Genomic DNA, 18,795 nt, shown 5'->3' with positions numbered 1-18,795 from the left:
AAAGTTACAGAGAAAGTTATATGCATTTATTTGAGTTACAGTGAGAGAGAGAGAAGAGAGACAGAGAAAGATTGGCTGCAACAACCAGGGCTGGGCCAGGCCAAAGCCAGGAGCTTCATCCGGGTCTCCCATGTGGGTGGCAGGGTCCCAAGCACTTGAACCATCTTCTGCTGTTTTCCCAGGCGTATTAGCAGGGAGCTAGATTGGAAATGGAGAAGCTGGGACTCAGGTCGTTGGTGTTGTAGGCGGCAGCTTAACCTACTATACCACAGTGTACCCCATTTGTCAACTTTTTTTTACTCATCTTTCCACTTTCCAACAACTATTCATGCCACATTTAAAAGCTTCCTGCCTCATATCTGTATGTCCTATTTCATAAAGGAATTGAAATAAGTGTGACCTTCCTTGTCTCCCCACGTTTCTATCCTCAAACTCACCGTTCCTGAACCTAGGCTGATCAGCTCATCCTGGTTTGCCTGCAACTTTCCCAGGTTTGGCACAGACATTTCCCTCCATTGTGGGAAAGAAAAGGTGACCGGACCCATATTGCACGGTTTCTGAGGGGCCACTTCTTTTTTTATTTTATTTTATTTCATTTTTTTGACAGGCAGAGTGGACAATGAGAGAGAGAGACAGAGAGAAAGGTCTTCCTTTGCCGTTGGTTCACCCTCCAATGGCCGCCGCGGCTGGTGTGCTGCGGCCGGTGCACCGCGCTGATCCGATGGCAGGAGCCAGGAGCCAGGTGCTTTTCCTGGTCTCCCATGGGGTGCAGGGCCCAAGCACCTGGGGCATCCTCCACTGCACTCCCTGGCCACAGCAGAGAGCTGGCCTGGAAGAGGGGCAACCGGGACAGAATCCGGCACCCAACCGGGACTAGAACCTGGTGTGCCGGCGCCGCAAGGCGGAGGATTAGCCTAGTGAGCCGCGGCGCCGGCTGTTGAGGGGCCACTTCTGTGAGATTGAGTAATAAGGTGCATAGTTGGCTGCGGCCATCTCCATAGCACACCCTTGTCTCTCAGCCCTCCCTCCTTCCTGCCTTGCTCCCTTTGTCCTTCACTCTTGCTGCAAATGGAGGAGTAGCTCATCTACTCTCTGCCTCAGCCTCTGCTCTGTGGGGGAGCTCGGCTCCTGTGCCTGTGATGCCCCTGGGCGTCATGGTGGTGGGAAGAGGATTGTGAGTTATCGAATGGAGAGAGGAATTTCTCCGAAGCTCACGTTTGCTTGCTTTGGGCCTACCCAAGGCTTTGCCTTCCAGTCACATGAACTGTGTCCTTACTGGTCTTCTCTCACCATACCCCATTCAGCAGCACTGCGCCGTGTGCGGCCCCCATGCACCTGCACGCCGTGCTGCCTCAGACGGTGGACTTCGCTCATTCCCCGAATGCCCACCTCCCCTTCTGCTGAGAGAGAAAGGTCTTCCTTCCATTGGTTCACCCCTCAAATGGCCGATCCGAAGCCAGGAGCCAGGTGCCTCCTCCTGGTCTCCCATGCGGGTGCAGGGCCCAAGGTCCTGGGCCATCCTCCACTGCCTTCCCAGGCCACAGCAGAGAGCTGGACTGGAAGAGGATCAACCGGGACAGAATCTGGCACCCCAACCGGGACTAGAACCCGGGGTGCCGGCGCCGCAGGTGGAGGATTAGCCTAGTGAGCCGCGGTGCCGGCCTCCTACTCTTTTCTTACAACTCATCTCAGGCACCATACCCCCTGGTTCCTGCCAGCACTCCTGGCCACACTGGGGAGAGCTCCCTCCTCCCTGCCCCATACTGCTCTCTCTCACTAGGTTTCCAGATCATTCTGTATTTCACCTTTTCACTCTGTAGGGATTTTTAGCCTGTTCAACCTGATATCCTAATACTTGTCACACACCCTGCTTCAGATAGTTTTGTTGAATGAATGGGTGAGTACTTGTAGCAGCTCTGGGAGGTTGTTGTGTTATTATTTCCATGTAAAAGATGATATAATTGAGACTTACAGAAGGGAAGAAGTCATGTGGGAAGTTAGCCACAGAGCCAGATCAGGGGCTCTTTCCATCGCCCCATGTGTTTTCCCAGATACAACGTTGTGGCTTTTCTGAGCACTGGAGTAGGCAGCAGCCAGGGACTCCGGAGCACTTGCAGACTGAGGCTTTCAGGGGCCTCCCCAGCACAGTCCACGGGCTCCCCTCCTGCGTGGAAGGACACCTGCCAGTTCCGCTTCCCTGACGTCTCCTGCTTCACGCGGCGCAAGGCTGCTGCGTTTTCCTGTCTGCTGCAGCATCCAGCCTTCTCTTTGTGTCGACCGCAAAGATGCCGTCACTTTCCTGTGAGCCCAGCTGTGTGTTTAACATGATGAAAACTTTTAACCAGCGTGGCTCGGGGTTTCACAGCAGAGAGCCCTCGGATTAGTCTGCCACTTTCCCAAGGGCCATCTTCTCCTGTGTGGCTAGCGGTCAGCTCCTCCCCACTCCCACACCATCTTCGTGTGATTCTCTAGAGGGGAAAGGCGGTTGTACAGAGAAACCTGAATGGTTGCCTTTCTTGATCCCAAAGTGGCCGTTGAAGTCACTGTGGAAAGGACTGACCCAGGGCTGAAAGGTTGACAGCTCGGGCTTTCCGAGGCTGTGCAGTGCCCCGTGAAAGGGTGTGGGGCAGGAACCGTATGGGGAAGGGGACATCCTGCCCAGCTGGGGGCCTCTTCCCAACCACAGCTCCAGTCCTTCAGCCCTGCTGCCTACACAGCCACGCCCATGCTCCGTGGCCTGACCTTGAGGCCTTTTGTCACCAGCCCCAGTGACCGTTCCAGCCCCACCTCCCCCTTCAGCCAACCATGCCATCTTACACAGCCCAGCTTTCCTGCCTCTGCACTCTACCTGAATATCCTTTTCTCAACATTTTGCCCTTCAAATCTTCCCTATTCTCCAAGGACCAGGTCCAATATCACCTATGGAGGTAGGGGCACTCTTTCTGCCCCCTACTGTAGCCCATCTCTGGCCCTTTCTGGGGCCTTTCAACCATATTTTACTGTTGCTGAGGCCTGCACTGCCCTAGGGGGAAGCCACCTTCCACTCCCTCCACCCCTGCTGACACTCAGCACAACACCTTGTTCGTGGTAGGTGTGGAATGATGAGGAGAGGTCGTGGGGGCCTGGCTGCCACAGGGAAGCATGCCCCTTCCTAGTCACTGGGCGATGACCATCCCATGGCACCCAAGAACCTGATGCAAAGTGACTACCGACGCTGCTTCTGTTTTCTGATCCAGAATCAGGGCACAGGGCTAGGGAAAGGGAAGGAGCACAAGTGTGTTTGCAATGGAAGAGTGTGGAGCATCCACATTCCAGATTCTTGGAGGAGAAAGAAGCCACATCCCGAGAGATCTGTCAGCCACTGGCACCCCATTACCCAGGTCATGCAGCCTCCTCCACGCCCACCCCAGCATCTCTGAATGGGGAAGCAAATGATTGGGCGGTCAGCCAATGGTGGAGGGATTTCCAAGAGTAATTTTGACTATGCTGAGTTTTTGCCTAAGGAGCTAACTTTAGCCTCCAAGTCCAAAATCAGATATATCTCCACCTTAGAGCTTACTGTATAAGTGACTATGTCCTCAGACATGAAAGATTGGGAAGAACCTAATGATCCTTGGATTTATTTATGGAGACATCAATTATAGTGCTTTTAATTGAGGGTGCTATGTTCTGTGCTGGGTACCATGCTGAGTACTTTATCTTCTTATTTATTTTTTTAAAAGATTTTATTTATTTATTTGAGAGGTAGAGTTACAGAGAGAGAGACAGAGAGAGAAGTCTTCCTTCCGTTGGTTCACTCCCCAAATGGCTGCAATGGCCAGAGCTGCGCCGATGTGAAGCCCTGCAGGAACCTGGTGCTTTTTCCTGGTCTCCCATGCGGGTGCAGGGGCCCAAGCACTTGAGCCATCCTTCACTGCTTTCCCAGGCCACAGCAGAGAGCTGGATTGAAAGTGGGGAAGCGGAACTAGAACTGGCGCCCATATGGGATGCCAGTGCTACAGACGGAGGATTAACCTACTGTGCCATGGTGCCAGCCCCTAAGCTGAGTACTTTATCATACCTTGTCTAATTTGTTGTTCCAACAAGATGGGAGGTGAAAGTTATCATCCCTACTTGTTAAATAGGGAGTGAGGCATAGAGAGGTTGTGTAACTGACCAAGACCAGCTGTCTCCAGAGCCCCTTGGCTAACTCCATTCTACCCTGCTTCTCAGTGCATCTGGAGCAAACAGAGACTACCCCCCCACCCCGCCCCGCTGCATGTGCGCACACACACACACACACACACACAGCAGTAACCTGCTTGGTTCTCCAGCCCCGTGGAGGCAGGACAGCCACTTTATCCAGGGGCGCCTTGGTTCCTGTGCCTGTCAAGACACCCTGGCCACAAAGACACCGTGGGAAGGAAAGGCATTTCAAGTGCATTCTGAGGGCCACATCCTTTCTCTTGCTGGATAGGCAGGGAGCCTGCACTCAAAGGCCCAGCCAGGAAGAAAGATTTGGTCTCCTGGGCAGGATCCATTTCCCGTGGTGACGCCTCCTTGAGTTGCAGCTCTGGTATGAAGTAAGACTCGTTTAGGGCAGTTGAAAGCAGCAATCCATTGTGTCAAGTGGTGACAGTGTAATCCTCCTTAATAATTTTGTTCCCTCTCCAAACTCCCCTCCATTATGCATCCTTAAAATGTGACTTCAGACGCCTCTAGGTTTCCAGTCCTGTAAGTGCGGGGGGAGGGGAAGAGTCTTTACTGCACTCAGATCACTCAGCGATGCTTCACTGGGAACTCCTCACCCCTCATCTGCTCTGTTCTTTTTTGGCAAAAGCTACGAGGTTGTATTTTTTAATGGAAATTTGAGTTATATACAAACCTTAGTGATATTAGAATATTACGCCTCCACGTCCCCATCACCCTGCTTGACTGATAGTCTATAGCCAGTCTTCCTTTGTTATACCCCATCCACTCCTACCCTCTCACCATTGGATTATTTTGAAGGAGGTCTCAGGTGTTTTGGGATACACAAGTATCTTTTACCTCTAAATAAATCTTTTATCTTTAAAAGATTACCCATAATATCACTCTTAAAAATGAAGACTAATTTCTCAATATCAAGCAGTGTTCAAATATATGTATTATGTCTCGAATCCAGAGACATTCTACACACACTGAATTTTATTGTTATATTTCTTGTCTCTTTAAATCACTAGGTTCCCATTTTTCCTTTACTTTTTTTTTAAAAAAAGATTTATTTATTTATTTGAAAGAGTTACACAGAGAGAGAAGGAGAGGCAGAGAAAGAGATCTTCCATCTGCTGGTTCACTCCCTAATTGGCCGCAACAGCCGGAGCTGTGCCGATCTGAAGTCAGGAGCCAGGAGCTTCTTCCAGGTCTCCCATGTGCGTACAGGGGCCCAAGGACTTGAGCCATCTTCTACTGCTTTCCCAGGCCATAGCAGAAAGCTGGATCGGAAGTGGAGCAGCTGGGTCTCGAACTGGTGCCCATATGGGATGCTGGCACTGAAGGCGGAAGCTTTACCTGCTATTCCATGGCGCCACCCACCCCACCCCCCTTTTTTTAAGGCATAGCAACAGAGATCAACAGACAGAGCTTCCATTTGCTAGTTTGCTTTTTTTTTTTTTTTTTTTGAAGATTTATTTATTTATTTGAAAGGCAGAGTTACAGAGAGGAAGAAGCAGAGAGAGAGAAGTCATCTGCTGGTTAACTCCCCAGATGTTCACTCTCCAGATGGCTGCAAAGGCCACAGCTGCGCTGATCTGAAGGTTCTGAAGCCAGGACTCAGGAGCTTTCTTCAGGCCTCCCACATGGGTGCAGGGGCCCAAGGACTTGAGCCATCTTCTACTGCTTTTCCAGGCCATAGCAGAGAGCTGGATGGGAAGTGGAGCAGCTGGGACTTGAACTGGCAGCGGCTTTACTTGCAACGCCTCAGCGCCAGCCCCTAAGTTGCTTCTAAGTCCCCAAATGCTCACAATGACTAGGACTGGGCAGATTGGAAGCTGGGAGTCAGGATCTCCCATGTGAGTGGCAGGGCCCCAATTGCACGAGCTATCGTGACTGCTTCCTCTGGTTTGCATGAGTAGAAAGCTGGAGTCAGAAACTGGAGCCAGGTATTGAACCTACAACTCTGATGTGGGATATGGGTATCTAACCACTAGGCCAAATGCCTGTACCTATAGTCTAATCCCAATATTCCTCCTTCCCTTTCCAGCTGTAATTCTTCTATAAAGAACTTGATCTCCTCAACTATTTGGTAACTCTGAAGTATAGTTCAATAGGAGAGGCAGGGCAAGTACTTAACTCTTTTCCTTTACCTGTCTGGTTTTGGGACTAGGAATTTATTCTCAAACCTTCTCCAAAGGTGATATGCTGGTTCTGTGTTAATTACCCCTCTCAGTAGCTTCAAACAACAACTGCTGTATTGTGTCTCGTAATTTTGTGGGTCAGAATTTTGGACCCGCATCTGCTGAGGGATTCTTTTGTTCTGAGTAGCATTGTCTTAGGTCACTTGGATGGATTCAAGTTGTGGATGAGCTGGTGTGGAGGAGCCAAGACAGCCTCACTCATCTGTGTGATGCCTTACTGGGAATGGCTAGAAGGCTGAGCTTTGCAGGGACTGTCAACCAGAAAGCCAACGTGCGGCTTCTCCAACACAGTAGCCTTTTTAAATGGTAGCTCAGGGCTCTCAGAGAATGTTCCAGGAGTCTCAGTAGAAGCTCCAAGGGTTCTTCTGATCTAGCCCCAGAAATCATACAGCGTCACTTCTGATATATTCTATTGGTTGCACGCAAGTCCTAGGACTGCTCTGTCCTCCAGGGGAAGGTAGTACATTAACGTGAACATGAGAAGCATAGTAACATAGTTCTTTGAAATCCTCTTTCAGTTACATGGAGCATAGAATCAATCAAAGGCCCTCATCTCTTCCAGTATGCTTAGTTCCTTCTACCTTGAAGGGTCCGGCTATCCTCTTAATTTTGACTGGGACTGGCTGGCTTCAGAAGACACAGCCACATTCTAGGTATCTGCAGTTTCCATCGAGGCCAGCAGAATGTGGACAGTCTCACTGTGAGTAGGGTTGACAGTAAGTTACCAAGCTCCTATAGTAGTGGAGTGCTCATTGCCTCTGCCTGCCAATCCACTACCACGTGGTATCTCATGGACTCTTACTTAAGCTGAAAACCTCCATTGGGAATACCTTGGAGAACTTGGCCTTGACCTTCTTAAACATTTGAGCAAAAACAAAACAAAACAAAAACAAAAAACCCACAACATTTGAGCAAGGATCTATTCTGAGAGGTTGGCTGATCAGGAAGAACCGATCCAACAGGACTCACAGGGCTTTTGTGGATGGAACCAAGAGTGTTATAGCCATGAGCCCCAAATGGTTGCTTTTAATGGCTGTTAAATATTTCATTCAGTAGATGTTACATCCTTTAATTTTCCTACTGCTGTAGGTCTTTGTTGTTTTTGCTTATTTGTGAGTAATACTGTACAGATTTGTGCACAAAGCCTTTGATTCTATTGAATTCTTCCCTTGAGGTCAATTTTTTTCTCTTTTTAAATTTATTTATTTGAGAGGTAGAGTTACAGACAGTGAGAGGGAGGGAGAGAGAGAGAGAGGTCTTCCATCTGCTGGTTCACTCCCCAAATGGCCACCATGGCTGGAGCTGGGCCGAGCTGAAGTCAGAAGCCACGAGCTTCTTCCAAGTCTCGCACGTGGGTGCAGGGGCCCAAGAGAAAACACTTACAAATAATCCCTTACATATTTAAAACCACTTAGAAGTTACAGATAGCTTTCAAGTTTATTATACCATTTGATCTTTATGCTCAATCCTGGAGGTAGATTGGGTAGGAATTATGACGACTGTTTCACAGATGAAAGCATTGAGGCTCAGCGACATTAAGTATGTAGTGACTGACTGATTTATGGGCAGATTTGAGTGGCATCCAGGCTTTCTGTCTCCAAAGGAATTCGCTCTTGCACTTATTTAGACTCTTTAGACAATGGCTGGGAGCAGGAAAGGCAGTCCTGAACAGGAGTCTGCTCCATCCGAGCTGATAGTTCAGAGGGGTGAAGGACAATTGCTGTATAAACTAGGAAACACAGGAGACTGAGACTGCACAGACAATGGACACTCAGCCTGGAGGAGGGCAGGATTCAAGCAAACCCTGAACAAGGAGCAACCCAGGAGTGATGAGGCAAGCTTGCTCCAGACCAAAGGAAGTAACCGATTTTTCCAGAGGTGAGGGTGTGCATGGAGGTAGACTTGATGGACTTTGGTTGGATGTGGGAGGAGAAGGAGAGGGACTCATTGGATGACACCAGCTTTCTGGCTTAAGTAACTGGGAGGATGGGATGCCACTCCCTGGGGAAGGGGAGCAGAGGAGGAAAGCAGGTGTCAGGTGTGTGTGTGTGGTGGTTGTCAAGTCCTGAAACTTCCCAGCTAAGTAAGAACCTTTCCTTTCCCTGGAGAATTTTAATTGCCCAGTAAAGAAAGCAGTGACGCAGACAAGTAATTCCAACTCAAAGGGAGAGGTGCTATGTGGCAGACATCTGTATGAGGTTCTGGGGGTGGAAAGGAAGGACTAAATCTATGGGGAAGGAGCAAGAACCACCCAAGGAGGTTCCCCAGAAGAGGTGATACAAATGCAGGGCGGGCAAGAGGGCTCCGAGTAGAAGAGGTGCAGGCAGCTGGTAAGTTCCGGGATTGCAAGCTGCCCTTTCTTCGGCAGGACCCAGAGTGTGTGGGTGTGAGTTCTCTTGGGGCTGGAGACGTTGGCCAGGGCTGAGAGGTATAGGCTTCTGGTGGGCTACATAGTCAGAAATCCTTCAGTCACTACAATGCAGCTGCATCCACTGCAAGGTAAGTTACACAGGGGCAGAGGGGAGCCACAGATGCCTGACATAGCAGACACTCCAGAAGTAGTTATTAAATGAACAATATCAAAATTTTGGTCTATCTTTCATATTGTTGGGGATTTCTCAACATCATCTATCTCCTTTTTTTTAAGACTTATTTATTTGAGGGGCTGGCACTGTGGCGCCGTAGGTTAATGCCCTGGCCTGAAGCGCCAGCATCCCATATGGGCACTGGTTCGAGTCCTGGCTGCTCTACTTCCAATCCGGCTCTCTGCTATGGCCTGAGAAAGCAGTGGAAGATGGCCCAAGTCCTTGGGCCCCTGTACCCACGTGGGAGACCCGGAAGAAGCTCCTGGCTCCTGGCTCCTGGCTTTGGATCAGCGCAGCTCTGGCCATTGCGGCCAACTGGGGAGTGAACCAGTGGATGGAAGACTTCTCTCTCTCTCCTTCTCTCTCTCTCTCTCCCTCTCCCTCTCTCTCTGTGTGTTAACTCTGACTTTCAAATAAATAAATAAATCTTAAAAAAAGACTTATTTATTTGAATGTCAGAGCAACAGACACACAGGCTTGCATGCACACACACACACACACACACCTGAGAGAGAGAGAGAGAGAGAGCGAGAGGGTTCTTCCTTCTGCTGGTTCACTCCACAGATGGCTATAACAGTTTGGCCAGGCTGAAGCCAGGAGCCCAGAACTCCATCCAAGTCTCCCACATGAGTTCCAGGGGTCAAATACTCTCTTTGGCCTTCAAGGGTCCAGCTACTGTTGCTTTGCCAGTAGCATTAACAGGAGGTTATATTGAAAGCAGAGCAGCCAGGACTCAAACAGGAGCTCTGATATCGGATACTGGCCTTGTAAACAGCAGTGCTACAACACCAGCCCCCATTTTTATTAAGTTTTATTTTATTTATTTGAAAGGCAGAGTTACAGAAAGGCAAAGGCAAAGGCAGAAAGAGAGAGAGAGAGAGAGAGAGAGAGAGAGAGAGAGAGAGAGAAAGTCTTCCATCTGCTGGTTCATTCCCCAAATGGCTGCAATGGCTGGAGCTGCGCTGATCCAAAGTCAGGAGCCAGGAGCCAGGAGCTTTATCCAGGTCTCCCATGTAGGTGCAGGAGCCCAAGGACTTGGGCCATCTTCTGCTGTTTTCCCAGGCCATAGTAGAGAGCTGGATCAGAAGTGGAGCAGCCAGGACTCAAACTGGCACCCATATGGGATGCTGGCACTGCAGGCAGCGTTTTTACCCACTACACCAAAGTGCCAGTCTGCCCCCCCCATATATTTTTTATATACATGTCACAATAAGGCTGAATAAATTTTCCATACCAAATTGAAAGCAGGTTTTTATTAATATATGTAAAAATTTATCTTTAATAATTTATTTAAATAACTTAAAGAGAAAGTTTAAATTGTTTTTGTGAGTCTACAGATTATCCCCACAGAGGTTGAATGTCATAGTAGAATTAAGAAATTTATGTTAAAACATGAACCATTTTGAAAATTTGAACAGACTGGAGCATTTTGGTTGAAGCTGATTTCATTATCATTTGTAAAAAGTTGAGAGGAAAATCAATCATATAAACTAGATGTGAAAGTGTGCTAGAGATTTCTACATATCTTTTTTTTTTTTTTTTTTTTTTTTTTGACAGGCAGAGTGGACAGTGAGAGAGAGAGAGACAGAGAGAAAGGTCTTCCTTTGCCGTTGGTTCACCCTCCAATGGCCGCCGCGGCCAGCGCGATGCGACCGGCGCACCGCGCTGATCCGATGGCAGGAGCCAGGAGCCAGGTGCTTTTCCTGGTCTCCCATGGGGTGCAGGGCCCAAGCACCTGGGGCATCCTCCACTGCACTCCCTGGCCACAGCAGAGAGCTGGCCTGGAAGAGGGGCAACCGGGACAGAATCCGGCGCCCCGACCGGGACTAGAACCCGGTGTGCCGGCGCCGCTAGGCGGAGGATTAGCCTAGTGAGCCGCGGCGCCGGCCTCTACATAATATCTTGAAATCAACAAACACAATAGGTTTTGTAAATATTTTGAATGCCGTCAGTGTTGGGGTGGTGAATAATGCTTAACAGTCAACCAGAAGTTATCAAGTGTTAGAGACAGGAGATCCTTCTGACCTCCAGCCCACCCTTCCATGGTGTGCATGAGACACTGGATCCCAGAGGGAGGAAGGGACCTGTGCAGATTCACACGGCAAACCAGAAGAGCGGGCAGAGCGTCCGCACGTTTGCCTCTTGTCTAGCACCATCTCTGCCGTTCCTCGCTGTAATGGGTACTGTTTTTGACTGTCCAGATCCTCTTGCCTCACTTCAGGAAATATACTTGGTGCCTGTCACCACAGGGGTGGGCATGTGACCCCAGATAGACCAATCATTGTGCTGGACTTCACTCTTTCTGGCCTTCATCATTGGTTTGAGGAATGATCATGTGACCCGGGCTTCACCAATCAAGTCTGTCTGTGGGATTTATGATGGTGGGTCTGGGAAAATAAAAAAGGGACCTTTTCCTCTCTGGTTGTGAATCTGTAAGGCTACAAGCCAAGTGAGGATGGCTACTTCTGCGTCACCGAACAGAAAACAAGGCAGAGAGAGGGGAGAGGTAGTCCAGACAGGGGCTGAATTCCGTATTCTAGTCAACAAGCGTACTCAGCTGAGGGTTATTTTTCAGCTCAGTTTTCTTTTTCTTTAGCAATAATAATATCTTTCCAATACTCTCTCTTCCCCTCCCCCTCTCCCCTTACCCCTCCCTTCCTCTCATTTCCTTCTTCCTTTGAAGCAAGTTGGAACTGAGTCCCTGTCACTAGAAGCCAAGGAGTCCAGGCCAAGGCTTCCCAACAGCAGCACTGTTGCCATTTGAGACCACATGCTTGTGTACTGGGAGGGGCCGGCTGCTGTGTGCCTGGCAGGATGTTAAGTGGCAGTCCTGGCTTCCACCCCACTAAGATGCCAGTTGCACCCCACCCTAATTGTGACAACCCCAGATATCTCCTAGGGGTGGGGCTAAATCACCCTGTAGAGACCCACTGGCCTAGTCTAATACCCATATTGACTCTTAGTAAAAGAAAAAAAGTGCACAGAAGCTGAAGTTCAGCAAGATGGGATTTTTTTTTTCCAGGTTGTGAAGGCAGGCCCACTAAATCAAGCAGAAAGGGATCCAGGAAGCGATACTCCAAAGAGATGTTGGTACATGCAGATGTTGGCTCTCTCATAGCTGTAGGAACAATAGCAGGACTCTACAAATGTTTGGGGATTTTAACCATGACACAGGCGGTGACTCTGTACCCAAGAATTCTCACGCATCTCACGGGATGATGAGACAGGGTAGTGTCAGTTGACTTATTTCTGTTGTTTTAGGTCGTTCTAGTGAGTGACTTGGAGGTCTGGGTTGGGTGAACTCGCACTGGGTATCCCCAGCAAGTTCACCACATACCCTCTGGAGCAGACATCCAGGAAGGTTGGCAACCCTTGCTGCAGTGAAAATCGCAGTGAGATCTGTTGCACAATGATGTCTACATGAGATCAGTCCAACACCCGGAAAGATCAGCTTCATTTTGATGAGAGATTTGAAGGAAGTACTGTTCAGAGGAAGCATTGTGGGGGAAAGAGTACTGGCACAGGAGTGGAAAGCTCTGGATGAGATGCTGACTGTGCCCCACATGCTGTGTGATGTGCCTCAGTTTCCATCTCTGTAATGGGGAGTGGGATCAGACAAATTCAGAGGGGCTTTCCAGTGCTGCCTTTCAATGATTATTTTAAAAGATTTATTTTTATTTATTTTAAAGACAGAGTGACAGAGAAAGGAAAAAGAGAGAGAGATATCGTCCATCTGCTGGCTCACTCCTCAAATGGATGTAATGGCTAGGGCTGGGTCAGGGCAAAGCCAGGAGCCTGGAACTCTATCTGGGTCTCCCACATGGATGGCAGGGACTCAAATACTTGAGCCATCTTCCATTGCCTTCCCGAATGCATTAGCAGGGAGCTGGATCTTAAGTGGGGCAGCTGGGACTTGAACCTGTGCTCCCGGACCTGGTGCAGCACTAGAAACAAAATAGGAATGAAGAAACGCTTATTAAATGCCAGATCAGATACTTAGGAGATAAACAACAATAACACCCTAGCTTCCACAGATGCATAGAATTGAAAGCATCTTGGAGCTGAAAGGATTGGGAAAGCTGATTCGGTCTGACTTCCCAGCCAAAGCTGGAAACGTCTACCTTAATCCTGATAGGTTGGCCATATGGTAATTCTACTGGATAGTGAGGGAACTCACTGCTGTGCTTGCAGAGGCTGGCTCCACCTTGAATAGATCTAGATTCTAGAAAGTCCTTCCTTACCTGGAACCCCAGTTACTCTTGTAGTTGTCACCTGTTTCTAGTTTTTTTAAAATTAATTTTCATTTTAACCCAAGAAATAATGCAATGAGTTTGAAGATTCACATAATAGTAAAGATCTTACCCATTCTTGTCATTCTTCCAGAGGACTGTTTTCCGCTGCTGTAGCTGTTTGTTTTGGTACTTACAGATGTAAGTTAACATCTATTTTAGATGTTATCTCTTGATTTCTTCTTTTTATAGAGGGTGGGTTAGCCTTCTTAACTGACTTTCCCCAACTCCTCCCTTCATTGTCTCCCTGTACTACTACAAGTTTTGGTTTAATCTGCCTTCAGTGTTGATGTTGACATGGATAATAAATATTGTTCAATGCTAAACCAAGTAAAATACTACATCTATTTTTGTTTTTCCTGGAGTTAGCAGTTGGTTTGATGAGTTTTCTAGCTCCCTTTCTCTAAATCTTTTTTTTTTTTGGACAGGCAGAGTGGACAGTGAGAGAGAGAGACAGAAGAGAAAGGTCTTCCTTTTCCATTGGTTCACCCCCTAATGGCCACTGCGGCTGGCGCACCGCACTGATCTGAAGCCAGGAGCCAGGTGCCTCTTCTGGTCTCCCATGCGGGTGCAGGGCCCAAGGACTTGGGCCATCCTCCTGTGCACTCCCGGGCCACCGCAGAGAGCTGGACAGGAAGAGGAGTGACCGGGACAGAATCTGACTAGAACCCGGTGTGCCGGCACCGCAGGCAGAGGATTGGCCTACTGAGCCACGGCGCTGGCCTAGCTTTCTCTAAATCTTACCAAGTGTTTCAACTAAATTGTTAGATACCTATCAAAACACCATTAAAATTAAAATTTTTTGTCTAAGTTATATATTTGCATAGTTCAGAGTTTAGAGTCAGATAACTATCAGATTTGATACCTACCCAAATCAGTTTTTTTCCTACCCCTTCTCCCAAATCCACAAGCCCCAAAACAATTTGTTTTCCCAATCCTTTGACTGATTCTTTTGATATTTTCTTCTATATCTCTATATAATATGATTAGACACTACTTGATTTTTCTAAAAATTGAGATATAATTGACAAATAAAAATGATAAAATGTTACTTTCTATTTTTGTATTTTTTTTTATTTGGAGGTAATAATAATCTGTGTTTTCATTTGCTTGGCTTTAAAAATTTTGCTTATCATGAATTCAATCCTAAATGCTCTTCTCACAGTGTTTTCTTTTTTTTCTTTCTTTCTTTCTTTCTTTTTTCTTTCTTTCTTTTTTTTTTTCTTTTTTTTGACAGACAGAGTGGACAGTGAGAGAGAGAGACAGAGAGAAAGGTTCACCCCCCAATGGCTGCTGTGGCCGGCACACCACGCTGATCCAATGGCAGGAGCCAAGTGCTTATCCTGGTCTCCCATGGGGTGCAGGGCCCAAGCACTTGGGCCATCCTCCACTGCACTCCTGGGCCACAACAGAGAGCTGGCCTGGAAGAGGGGCAACCGGGACAGAATCCGGCGCCCCAACCGGGACTAGAACCCACAGGCGGAGGATTAGCCTAGTGAGCCACAGCGCCGGCCTCACAGTGTTTTCTTATAAATTTACCAATTTCCACTTCTTGTTTTCTGCCTTGCTCCAATACAAGCCTCTTGGCCTTTGTTATTTGTGCGTGGTGGTCACCCGGGATACCCTTTACTGACATTTCAGAGACTCCCTTTCTCTTTCTCCTGGGTTGGGAGCCTGTTCTCATGTCCTTGCCTTATCTATTTTGATACTATCTTTTTTTTTTTGTGGGAGTACAGGTTTCAGTAACTTCCTGAGAAAGATCATGGGAACTTAGCCTGGGAGTAGGAGACAAGTAAGGCACTTGCCTCAGAAGTTTAAGGGGGTACCCACCATCTCAGTTATCAAGGTAAATAATATTTTAATGTGATATCTTTAAAAAATCAAAATGAATACAAAATATCCATGATGAATGAAATATCAACATTTTAAGCAAATATAGGATTGGTTTTACTGATTTTTTTCTTTTGCCACCGCCTTCAATACGGCTCAGCTCAGTCCAGGCAGAAAGTAAATCTTTTCCAATGTTGCTTATTTGAAGATGTCTGTGTTCTCTTGTTAGTCTTATCTGTGAATTCTAGGTAAGAAATAAGCTTTCTTCTGACTCATGAAGGTAGTGTTCCATTGTTTATGACTTCCAGCGTTTCTTTGGAGAAGTCTTCAGACATTCTAACTACTGACTGTATGCAGCCTGGTTTTGCTCTCTAGAACCTTAGGAGATATTCTTTCTCACCAGTATTTTCAAACTTTATAGTGCTTGTAGTGAGGTTTTATCCTTTTGTGGATCTTTTTTGATATTTTTAATGCTTGTTTTGTTTTAAACTCATGAGCTTCATTCCCAATGGTCCTTCCATTCTGAAGACTAATGTCTTTCAGTTCTGGGGGAATCAATCTTTATTTCTTTTCAAATAGTTTTCAACCTTCTAGTTTTTCTCTGTCTGGAATTACTAAGTCAGATCTCCTGAATCAATCTTTTAGTTTTCTTACATATTCTCTACTGTTTTCATTTGCCATTTTGTTCTGTCTTTCTAAGATACAGCCTTATTTATAAAAGAATCAGTGCAGTTCTGAAGATCTACCTTCTTTTGTTGTTTTGAAAATCAAAACGTTTAATGTCACATAGCTTTACTTTTTTTTTAATTTGAGATAGAGAAATAAAGAAGAAAGAATGAGAGCCTTCATCCTCTGATTCATTCCCCAATGCCTGCAAGGGCTGGGGCTGGTCTATGCTGAAGCTGGAGCTAGGAACTCGATGCGTGTCTCCCACGTAGGTAGCAGTCGAGCCATCCCTGTGCCTCCCAGGGTCTGCATAAGCAGCTGAAGTCAGGAGCTGGGGCTGGACGTCAAACCCAAGTCCTCTGATGTGGGACGTGGGCATCCTAACCAGCCGCTGAACCACTGGGTCAAATTCCCCGTGTTGTTCTCAAAGGTTATAGGGAGCATCTCTGAGATTTCAATTACAGTTTACTCTTATACATTGAGATGGAATTTATCTAGGCTGAGAGAAAAGCATGATTTTTTTTTTGACTGAGTTAGAGAGAGAGAGACAGAGAGAAAGGTCTTCCTTCCATTGGTTCACCCTCCAAATGGCCGCTATGACTGGCATACTGCACTGATCTGAAGCCAGGAGCCAGGTGCTTCTCCTGGTCTCCCATGCAGATGCAGGGCCCAAAGACTGCCTCCATTGCCTTCCTGGGCCACAGCAGAGAGCTGGACTGGAAGAGGGGCAACCGGGACAGAATCCGGTGCCTCAACCGGGACTAGAACCCAGGGTACTGGTGCCGCACGCGGAGGATTAGCCTAGTGAGCCGCGGCGCCGGCCGTAAAGCATGATCTTATTAAGACATAAATGTCTATACCAACAGTAGCTCATCCATATTGAATATTTATGATGAGCCAACACTGTTCTAAGGGTATCACATGTCTTAGTTTATTTAATCCTCAGAAGCACTCTGTGAGGTAGATAGAAGTATTATCCCCATCTTCAAGATAGGGAAACTGAGACCAAGAGAGGTTAATAATTAAACAGTGGCAGAGCCTGGTAGCCAGGGTTCCTGCTCCTAACCACTGTGTCCTGTTACTTCTTGGAACCAGCGTTATCTCCTGAAAACTCACTTTTAGGAGGCACTTTCTGAGTGGGACCTGAGCAGAGAGTGTCACCAGAATTGCAGCAAATTACTGAATTGTAGAATTACTGCTTGACTGTTTTGCTCCAGCAAACCAGTTCAACAGGTGTAATCTTGGCCCTGTATGTCTGCGGTCCCCAGGCTTCTGGAGTGATCAATACTTTCAAGTAAGCACGGGGTGGAGCGAGGGAATCTGTGTGGAATGTCGAATTCTTTGTTTTCTAAGTCAGGACAAACAAAGAACTTACAAACCACCCAAAACTCTGATGTGCCATCATTTCGTGAAAGAAGGGCCTTTAACAGCTGAAAAGGAAATAACTAGGAAAGATGTAAACTCAGAATAAAGGCCGATCAGCATTCCCAGTAACAAGGCCTGATCGTCTCACGCCAGCATGTCTGCTCTGGGCTGATGTCGGAGGCCATTGCTCTAATTGTTTTTTTCTTTTCCTTTTTGTGAGACAGTCTGTGAATTTGTGCCACAAAACACATCTCAGAAGATGCCTTGGGGCTGGTGCTGTGGTGCAGTAGGTTAATCCCCTGCCTGTGGCATCGTCATCCCATATGGGTGCCAGTTCTAGTCCCAGCTGCCCCTCTTTCAATCCAGTTCTCAGCTATGGCCTGGGAAAGCAGTAGAGGATGACCCAAGTCCTTGGGCCCCAGCACCCACTTGGGAGACCTGGAAAAAGCTCCTGGCTCCTGGCTTTGGATTGGCACAGCTCCAGCTGTTGTGGCCATTTGGGGAGTGAATCAGTGGAAGGAAGACCTCTCTCTGTGTAACTGTGACTTTCAAATAAATAAATAAAATCTTAAAAAAAAAAAAAGAATAAGGTGCCTTCACCTAGCCACGCACAGCAGATATGAATGGAAGATATTGGGTTTTGGTAAGAGTTTAGGAAATGGAAGCCCAGATAGGGAGAATGACCTGTCTTGCAACCAGTGCAAGGAGCAGGACCTATTTGTTTATTTATGCTTTATTTGAATGGTAAAAATGACAAAGAGAGAGAGAGAGAACTTCCATCCACTGATTCACCCCCCATGAGCTCTCCCAACTCCTGATTCATGCTGCCAAATGCCTGCAGTAGCTGGGACTGGGTCAGGCCAATGCCAGGAGTGTGGAACTCAACCTGAGTCTCCCATGTGAGTGTCAGGAACCCAAGAACTGGAGCTGCCATCTGCTGCATCCCAGGATCTGCATTAGCAGGAAGTTGTGATGAGCAAGGACTCTAACCAGGCACTCCAGTGTGGGATGCAGGTGTCCCAGTCAGTGTCTTAACTGCTGTGCCACCCCCATGCCACCTCATCTCCACAGAGTCAGCATTTTCCCCGATATGCTTGGGCTGAAAACATGCCTTTGAGTCTGCCTTGGTCAAGGTTAGGATGTGCTCTGAAGAAATGGAGTTCCTTGTTGTGAATGATTTCAATACACCAAAATAAGTCACACAAGTGCAAAGCAGGGCTCAGCAACTGGCAAGGCAGAGGGGAGCTGGCAGCCACCTGCAGCCTCAGCATGCAAGGCAAGAACCTCATCACACCCTGCAACTCAGCAACAGGCGCTCCATTTTTTAAGATCCTGCTCCAGGATCACATCAAGCTCCAGGCCTGCAGATAGGTGAGAGGGGGAAGGCAGGTGCTGTCCTCACACACAGCTGGTGGGGAACAGGTGCAGATCCCTTCTTGCTGCTGTTGGGAACAAGGAGGCAAGAAGTGAGACGGCTTCTGACCCGAAGCCACATCATCCTCACCTTTCTGAAGTGAGCTTTGCATTGTAGAAAGGGAGCTGCAGGGGCCGGCGCTGCGACGCAGCGGTTTAACGCCCTGGCCTGAAGCGCCGGCATCCCATCTGGGCACTGGTTCGAGTCCCGGCTGCTCCACTTCCGATCCAGCTCTCTGCTATGGCCTGGGAAAGCAGTAGAATATGGCCCAA

The sequence above is a fragment of the Oryctolagus cuniculus genome, chromosome 1 (assembly GCF_051225735.1).
Source record: "Oryctolagus cuniculus isolate XC-2025 breed Fujian yellow rabbit chromosome 1, ASM5122573v1, whole genome shotgun sequence".
Classification (NCBI taxonomy): domain Eukaryota; kingdom Metazoa; phylum Chordata; class Mammalia; order Lagomorpha; family Leporidae; genus Oryctolagus; species Oryctolagus cuniculus.
Note: the sequence above shows the minus strand (reverse complement) of the source record.